The sequence below is a fragment of the Diadema setosum genome, unplaced genomic scaffold, assembly GCF_964275005.1.
Source record: "Diadema setosum unplaced genomic scaffold, eeDiaSeto1 scaffold_54, whole genome shotgun sequence".
NCBI classification, from domain to species: Eukaryota; Metazoa; Echinodermata; class Echinoidea; order Diadematoida; family Diadematidae; genus Diadema; species Diadema setosum.
The window spans coordinates 164,213-174,148 of NW_027307680.1; the positions used below are offsets into that span (position 1 = coordinate 164,213).

Sequence of the window (9,936 nt, forward strand, 5' to 3'; positions counted from 1 at the left end):
AAAACAGTTTTCAGGGCAATAAGCAATTTTACAGTTCCACTTCGCGCATGAACAGACAAAGGTAATTTGTACAATAAGCAATATTTCTTTATGAATTCTCTGAGATAAGCATCCCTCATTTAATTTCATGTAACCCTTGTAATTGGTGCTTACTAGCACATCCACCTGACAGGAAGCCTCGTATTTGTTGATATTGGTAGAAAGACATTGTTTATGCGTTCAACACAAAGCATTGAAATGAATGCCCCTCGAATGCCTGTTCATTTTTTTTTTGAACGTGAATTCCATAAATTTTTGGGCATACTAATGCATCAGGCGGCTTTGAAAGCGAGTGCAGTGCCTGACAAATTGAGAAAAGAGGAAGGTCATCATTTTGTACAAATGTTGCCATGAGATAACTGTGAACCGGCGTATTCTCCCTATCGCATAAAACTGCGACAACTCAATCGGCTGAGGTGGCGCTGTGAGGCGTCGCAATGCGACAACCTGTGATCTCTATGTTACATAGAGATCCGTAGCAACGATGCAATGCGGCAGTGCAATGAGCAAACTCAATTTGATTGTACACAAAAACAGGGGACACTATTCAGGTATCTCAAAATTACCATGGTTTTGTTTTGTTTTTTTCATTTTCTCGGCAATGGTTACTTATTGGTGAATAGCTTTACAAAATAATTTCTGTTGTAAAGTGACAACATTTCTTCATGATGAAAAGAATATATTAGCTCATGTTTTTGTTCTTTTAGACTATGTTTACAATATACTAAAACACTCATTATCGTTGCTTATGTCCGGTGATGTAGGGCATTTTATAAATCATTGAATAAATAAAGAATTTTATCTTACACGCAATTTCCCTTTCGCGAATAGGCCTATCGCGAAACCAAAATACCGGTTTACACACTTTTAACATGGCATCAGGCCGCCACAGACAATGACAGTTATACCACTGGGATGGGTGGGGGGGGGGGGGGGGGGAATAAGGCACCTATCTTGCAATGTCCCAAGGTGTGTAATGTAATAAAGACAGCAAAGAATGTACATTGATTGAATTTTGGTGACAAAGGTGATGAACTAGGTGAAGAAATTGAAATTAATTTTAGGTACTTATTATAAATACAGTCATTATAACCAGTGCTCACATTGTAATAAAGGCGAATCATTTCTTTTCAGTATCATCAATTATTTGTCAAATTTTAATGACAATGTCAAAACAATGAGCTGTGATGGATACAAGTGATGTCACTCTTGGGATGGTAACAATGACTCACTTAAACATGACATGCAATGGGTTGCAACGTTTGACGAGCTGGAAGCCCCCCCCCCCCCCCACACACACACACACACACTGGTCATTTAAGCTTACAGAATTAACACCTAACATTTCATCTGATCTTATATCGTCTTGACTGTTTGTTACCACATCCTGCGGTGATTTTCACTAATGCCCTCAAAAGCTCAATCCAAAGCAGAGCTGAACTAAAACTATTGTAACGTACCGTAAGAAAACTTGTGCTTAAAAAAGCAGTTCTAACACGTTTTCTGTGGTAAATGTATCCCAAAAGATAGAATTGATGTTTTGGTATTAAAGCCAATCCCGACTTTTGTACAGAATATGGGTTAAATCAAGGTTAAATGAGCACATTGCAAAAAAACAAAAACAAAAAACAAAAACAAAATCATATTTCAAATCTATAAAACCAAAAATCGAATTGAAAAGCGTTGCTTTGATTTTGCGCACTAAGTTTAATTGAAATTATATTTTTATATTACGCTTAGGACCAATGTGCATGTACAGTTATCCTCTTGCCCTTCAGTCAATATTTCACGCTTCAATAAGCACATGGTGATGGAAAACCCCTTCTTTATCCTAATGGACTAAATTTAGTAGCTTCCTTGCGTAGAAACCATTGTGAAAATGATTAAATTTAATAGTAAAAAGGGGGTTTGTCCTTGCATTTTGTGTCAATTTTGTGTGGGACAGATTATTACTGATGCAATTGCGAACGAATTGAGTTCACAAGGTTTATGACATTTTGTTTGTTTATGAAGATGTGTCAATGATACATACTATCATATATGTCACATTGCCATAATCATCACGAAATAGTCAACCAACGATGCCCTACGTTCTAATGTTTTATTTAATGTGGACAAAATGTAGACATTTGACTACATTTGTTCATGTTATTCGTGTTGAGTGTGTTATGTAATCATATTGTTCGAGTACCGGGCATGCTTTCGTTGGTTATTCATCAATAAGTGGATGAAAATGAAAGTGAATAAAAATGAAAGGGTGAAAATAACATCAAACATCTGCCTTCTTACTGTCAGAGCATATCTTCAATAACGGCTGATGGGGATGTTTAACAGAGGTGAATTTTGACACCCTTTTGGAGTTTTACCGTGAATGAATGCATGATAAATAGCAAGAACTCTAACGCCTAATCAACATTCAATAGCAAGATCAAAGTCCCAACTTTTTAATTTGGATTATATTGCTCATCTCTGTGCTCACTGAAGAGTAACACATCGGGATTTTCTCATAATAAAATAAGACCTAGAGAAGAATACGTCAACACTTAACCAAAAAGTTGCTATTGAAATCAGTCCTTACGCATAAAAGGGGGCTTTCCATCCCCGCATACTAATTGAGATGTAAAATTTCGAGTGAAATACCATATACGATCACCGATTCATTAACATCCGCTTTACATAATAAGAATATTAATAAGTTGATTTTTTGTGAACAGAGTTGCAGCAATACTTTAGCGGCATATTTGCTTTTCTTTTCTTTTTTCGCTTCAAGATGTGCTCATTCAACTGTGAATTAATGCATATTGTGCGCAGAAGTTGTAATCAACTTCCCAAACAGTGAATTGAATCTCTTATAAAATGTACCCCGGGAAACATGTCAAAATTGTAATGTTGGTGTGTTTACTTAAACGTGAAATCCTGAGCACATGCTATGATATGAAGCATTTACATTGTTTGTTGCGTGCCTTCTTATGCTGGAAATTTGAAATTAGCTCATTTGTTATTAAATTATGTTACGAAATTGGGCTTGTGAACTTTAAAAAGATAAAACACAATCCTGATTACAGATTTTTTCATGATACAATTACACCACGACGGCCTTTTTTTAACAATGGTACAATTGCATAGTTTTCAGCTCTTCTAATCTTTAAACGGGTATAAGAGTGTGATGACTTACCTGATGCTAGACGTGTTTCAGCGATCCGAACAAGCTTAGCTTTCATCAAAGCTCGTCTCAGGTCCGATCGAAGTGACGCTGGGCTCACGTTGTGACTCCACTTACGAAGCATTCTGAAAGTTCCATCGCTTGTTATTTCATGATGACGGCTATTAGTTCGTATGAAGTTCTGGATTTGTCCCATAGAGAAGCCCAACTCTTTCCCAAGGGCCTCGATGGCTTCATTGTCTGGGATATCATTGGCAATGGCTCTTAGAGTGGAATCTATATCATTTGACTGGTCTACACTCATCCTGTGATAAATTGTTAGGAAAATTATTAGTTGTCGTTTTATAACCATGATAACCAAGTCACAGCAGTGTTTCATTATTACTGAAACATTATTTTCAATAGTTCCTCATCACTTTCTTTTCAAACAGTACAAGGTTGTCATGTCAGGTAGGCCAACACCATCGAGTAGGCCGGCACACTCACCTCACTTTTTTGTATTGCATTGCTCTTATTTGATTTCTTTATTCTATGTATGTCAACACTTAACAATTTTTTTTTCCACAGCAATATCATGAAACAGAATTATACACATGCTATTGCACACTATGGTTATTTCCCAATTCCAACAATTTTCATTACGATGACATATTTCATATGGGTTGTACAGAATCACACCCATCACAGTGACTGATGGTAGATCACATAGCTATGTCTGTTGAATTTTTGACGTCTCTTTGCTTGATGAATTAATATTCGCTCCATTTCATTATGAGTTTTAATGGTATGCAACAAGGTATATCATAGTTTGCTATTTTAATTTATGTAACCTCTGATCATAAAAGAACTGTCTTTAATTAGTTCCTTACATTAGTTTGATAAGACTCAGCCATAAACATGCATTTCATAACTAAACAATTTGTGTCTCTTCACAAGTACCCGGTCAATGTGGCAATCGCAAGTCTAGAGGTAAAACATTACAGGACTTTGCCCAGATACTAATCTTATTACGTTATTCCAGTTTGCGATCGGAGTTTACAATGTTTAGCTAAAATTGGATGGCTTAAAGAAATTGTCATGAATTTTCCATCCCTAATCACAGTCTACATTCAGTTTGATATAAATCTCTCGAATCATGCTTTGACACGTGCCTGCAAGTATCTATTTTTTTCTCACTCCAAAATTTACGTTACAAGATCTGTCTCAAGCCATTGTCCATCAAGAGGATATTTCCTAATTGATTTGGCTCATTACTGCAAAAACAGATGATTTGGTGTTATTTTTTTTTTTTTTTTGCCACGTTCAACGTTATTGAACATCTGTCCAGAACACTAACGTGTGTATGTGGCTCGGTTTTTTTTTTTTCTGTAAAGGGACTTGATACAATATTTTCAGCCACCAACCGGCCATCATTTTGTGACCTCACATCATTAAACCACCAAAAAAAGTTGCCAGACATTGATTTTAGTTTAGGGCAGATTCTAAAACAGCTGATTGAAGCTATAAAATGATGTATAACTCAAGACGAATGGACCTAATTTCCTAATCTATATATTATATAATAATGGAGAGTTACATCCAAAGTTTACTTAGAGAAGAGGCTTTAAAGTTTATCTACTCAAGTGCTTAAATGTCACCAAGCTGTGCTCTGTGTATTGAATGGGGAAAAAAAGATGTAAAACTCCATAGCAAACACATTAGAGACTTCATCAAATTAAGCTGCAAAAAAAAACAAAAAATGCGCACTGTATTTGCGCATTCATATAATGATACTGCACTTATGCTTTCGATGATATAACATTGTTTTAAAAAGTAATCAGAGTTGAAAGTGAAGAGTGTATAAAAGAGACGTCTCAGATATGCCTGCTTACAAAGATGCACTTTTCTCCAAAAAAAAAAAAAAAAAAGGTTTTAGAACTACTGCAGAAAGTATGATTTGTTATTCGTTACATTTCCCAAAACTTTACAATAATGTAAAAGAATGACTCTTTAATCATTTAAAATTTCACACAAAACAACAACAACAAAGATTGACTACGTTGATCCCCGTTACCTTTTTAAAATCCTCATGCATAATCGGGTCAGGCGATTTTTGTGTTGGTTGTGTTACGCACGGTCGCATTTACATAATTGTCATTAGAATTTTTTTTTTTTTTTTTTTTTTTTTTTTTACTCTGAGTAAAATATTCCGATTTGGTAATTTCATGACTAACCTCTCCTCATGAAGCTGATGTTTTGCAGCCTTAGCAGACCGTTCTTCTCTCTCAGGTGTCAATGAACGCTTTTCAGACATGATTGTCTGTGACGTGCTGACACTTTGCTGACGCAGACAGTGATGTCCACAATCATGAAGGCGAGCTAATGAAGGTTTTGATAAGTGGTGAAATGTTCGTCCCCCAGGCAGTCTCACGTGGGTAGGCAGCTAGTCCGGAAAAAAAAAGGCGTACGTAGGCCGGGCAGGTTCATGGAAGACCTGATTATCACACCGTATCGGAGGCTACTTTCCACACCGAACTTAACTTTTAGTCCATGACCTAGAATGACAAGTGACATTACGCTGTTTGATTTGTCATTGACTAGTTTACTTCAAATTTGTGCGGGGTATAACGTCTCCAAATGTCAAAGAAGATGAAATGTTTCCGCATTTGTATTATACACGGGCGTAAATCGGGGGGGGGGGATGGGGGGATATATCCCCCCACTTTTGAAGGAGGGGGGGGGGGGTGGCCAGTACAAATATCCCCCCCCCCCTGAAATTCTCCCAAGAAAAAGATGTAGGAACAAAAAAACAAACAAAAAGAAATGTGATATTGATTTCAGTATGATCGATTATTGAATAGCCTATAATCTAGGCGGAGAATGCAGCTAAACGTATGATGCAGCGAGATAATTGTCTTTGCCAAGCGATACATCTGATGCGGCGAGACTACGAACAGTGGACGCATCTACCGCGTCCGCTAGGCGCCACGATCGGTGGCAGTTTTTTTTTTTTCCGTGTAAGAAGACTGCCACCGATTCAAAAAAATAAGAAAACAACGACAAACAACTGTAGCGCGAAACCGAGCGCTTTAAAAGTTCAATCGTGTGCAGTGGATGAAGTTGGGGGAGACAAATCATTTTGTCCCCCAAGCAATTCCCGAGATGAGGACGAATCTCGAACTTTTTTTATGGAAAATTGGACAACTACCGCCAGAATTATGCACCGGATCGCTAAATTGCAATCATAAATATGCAAAAGCTACTTGGTCCCTTTCGATAGACTTTGTACACTTTTGAGATTGACGTTTTATTTCCTTATATCTATCAAAGAGTGTGCAGCAGATCTTTCACTTACAAAAGCTCCCTCATATGCAGAGGCGTCGATGGAGGGGGAGGGGTGATCCGTCATAAACGTATTGGGGACAAACAGACCATTTTGCTCCTCCTCGTAACTCCCGAGATGTGGAAATGTTCTTACTTTATTTGATAGAAGACTGTCTAAATATTTCACCCAAAGATGGCTGAATTTCAATTCTGAAAATACAAAATCTCCCTCGCGTAAGAGGGGGATAGGCCTAACCCCTCCTATACCCTCCCCGTTCAATCATTTCTACTTAATACACTTTAGATTGACAGATTTCAAAATGTTTCATCCAAAGTGTACACCAGGTCTGTTACTTAAGTTTAAAGAAGTGTGAATGTTCCTTGGGTGGGAGGAGATATCTAGATACTTTCAATTAACGGAGGATTCCCCCCCCCCCCCCCCTTAGGCTGCGTTCACATAAAAGCATACTATTCGGGTATTCGGGCTCGTTTTTCGAGGGCACGCGAATAGCTTGAATCGAACGATAGGATTTCCTCACACCGGTTCACATAGGAGGGCACTATTCGAAAGTACCGAATAGCTGCGAAAAGTATAGCAAAGTGGGAATCGAACTTGTTCGATTTTCTTACAGCGTATACCGTCTCTCGTTTATGAAATAATGACACTTTTGGTCTAGATTTGCCCTTTAGCAAAAATAAGCATGTAGACTGACATTCTGATGCAGTTTAGAAATTGTTAATAAGATTTGCTGGGATGTAGGAGGAAGAAATCCTCACTGCATGGGATGGTGAGTTGACGGTGCGGGTGATGGTGTATTCGGTGCTCGAATAGCGAATACCGAGTACCGAATACCGAATACCGAATATTTCTATGTGAACGCAGCCTAAAGAAAATAGTATACACTTCTGGGATTGAAATTTCCCCATCAGATTACATCATAAATGTGTTTACGAGATATTTGTCGCTGCCAGTAATTGCCAGCAGTTGCGCCCTGGCGGTGCGCCCCCATCCCTTAATTTCCAAAGCGAAAAAAGTACAGCTACAAACGGCAGTTTTTGGACTGTAAAATGTCAAAATTTTCAAGCTCGCTCGCTTCGCTCTCTCGCATTGAATCGTCATGCCATTCTCCTGATGTTGCTGCCGGGTAATTGCCAGCAGTTGCGTCCAGTGCGCCCCCCCCTTATTTTTCAAAGCGAAAAAAATATAGCTACAAACGGCAGTATTGGGACTGTAAGATGTCAAAATTTTCAAGCTCGCTCGCATCAGGGAGGTGGGAAGAGAAACGCCTCCCTGCTTGCATTTAATCATTATGTCATTCTCCTGATGTTGCTGCCAGTAATTGCCAGCAGTTGCGCCCGGTGCGCCCCCACCCCCTTAATTTCCTAAGCGCAAAAAGTACAGCTACAAACGGCAGTTTTTGGACTGTATAATGTCAAAATTTTCAAGCTCGCTCGCTTCGCTCGCTCGCATTTAATCGTCATGCCATTCTCCTGATGTTGCTGCAGGGTAATTACCAGCAGTTGCGCCCGGTTTGCCCCCCCCTTATTTTTCAAAGCGAAAAAGATATAGCTACAAACGGCAGTTTTTGGACTGTGAAATGTCAAATTTTTCAAGCTCGCTCGCTTCGCTCTCTCGCATTGAATCGTCATGCCATTCTCCTGATGTTGCTGCCGGGTAATTGCCAGCAGTTGCGTCCAGTGCCCCCCCCCCCTTATTTTTCAAAGCGAAAAAAAATATAGCTACAAACGGCAGTATTGGGACTGTAAGATGTCAAAATTTTCAAGCTCGCTCGCATCAGGGAGGTGGGAAGAGAAACGCCTCCCTGCTTGCATTTAATCATTATGTCATTCCCCTGATGATGCTGCCAGTAATTGCCAGCAGTTGCGCCCGGTGCGCCCCCACCCCCTTAATTTCCTAAGCGAAAAAAGTACAGCTACAAACCGCAGTTTTTGGACTGTATAATGTCAAAATTTTCAAGCTCGCTCGCTTCGCTCTCTCGCATTGAATCGTCATGCCATTCTCCTGATGTTGCTGCTGGGTAATTGCCAGCAGTTGCGTCCAGTGCGCCCCCCCCCCCTTATTTTTCAAAGCGAAAAAAATATAGCTACAAACGGCAGTATTGGGACTGTAAGATGTCAAGATTTTCAAGCTCGCTCGCATCAGGGAGGTGGGAAGAGAAACGCCTCCCTGCTTGCATTTAATTGCAGTAATTGCCAGCAGTTGCGCCCGGTGCGCCCCCACCCCCTTAATTTCCTAAGCGAAAAAAGTACAGCTACAAACGGCAGTTTTTGGACTGTGAAATGTCAAAATTTTCAAGCTCGCTCGCTTCGCTCGCTCGCATGTAATCGTCATGCCATTCTCCTGATGTTGCTGCAGGGTAATTACCAGCAGTTGCGCCCGGTGCGCCCCCCTTATTTTTCAAAGCGAAAAAGATATAGCTACAAACGGCAGTTTTTGGACTGTGAAATGTCAAGATTTTCAAGCTCCCTCGCATTTAATCGTTATGTCATTCTCCTGATGTTGCTGCCAGTAATTGTCAGCAGTTGCGCGCGGTAAATGCGCCCCCACCCCCCTTAATTTCCTAAGAGAAAAAAATATAGTTACAAATTGCCGTTTTGGGACTGTACAATGTCAAAATTTTCAAGCTCGCTTGCTTCGCTCGCTCGCATTTAATCGCTATGCTATTCTCCTGATGTTGTTGCCGGGTAATTGCCAGCAGTTGCGCCCGGTGCCCCCCCCCCTTAATTTTCAAAGCGAAAAAATGTAGCTACAAACGGCAGTTTTGGGACTGTAAAATGTCAAAATTGTCAAGCTCGCTCGCTTCGCTCGCTCGCATTTAATCGTTATGCCATTCTCCTGATGTTGCTGCCAGTATTAAATTGCCAGCAAATGCGCCCGGTGCGCCCCCTTAATTTCCAAAGCGCAAAAAAAAAAAAAAAAAAAAAAAAAAAATATATATATATATATATATATATATATATATAGCTACAAACGGCCGCTTTTGGACTGTACAATGTCAAAATTCATGATCGCGTTCATGATCTTCAGCGTAAGAATTAAGACAAGAAGTTTCTCTAAATGACACCATTTTATAGGCAAAATTGTTCAATAATAATCTACATAAAATGTAATGCTACCTTAAACATGTTGGACTGTTTCAAGTCGATAGAACACGCAAAAAAAAAATGAATCAAATTGCACCATTTACAACATCAATATGCAAAAAGTTCTCACTGTTGGAGGGGAAACCCCCCTCCCACACCCTACCCCCTCGCTCGCATCTCTCCCTCGCATCTAACCGCTCCCACTATGAAGATCAAATCCTGGCTACGCCGGTGATAGGCCCCACTATTTAGTAAGCCTTCACAGTGATGTCGCACAGGCGGAGCAAGAGCTGAAATATCAAGATGTAGTCATTCAATTATCTATG

At 39.6% G+C, this 9,936-nt stretch overlaps 1 pseudogene; it reads right to left on the minus strand.

Moving 5' to 3' along the window:
• LOC140245897 (uncharacterized) overlaps positions 1 to 5,495 on the minus strand; it is a 96,026-nt pseudogene extending 90,531 nt beyond the window's left edge.
• Between the last annotated feature and the right edge of the window lie 4,441 nt (positions 5,496 to 9,936).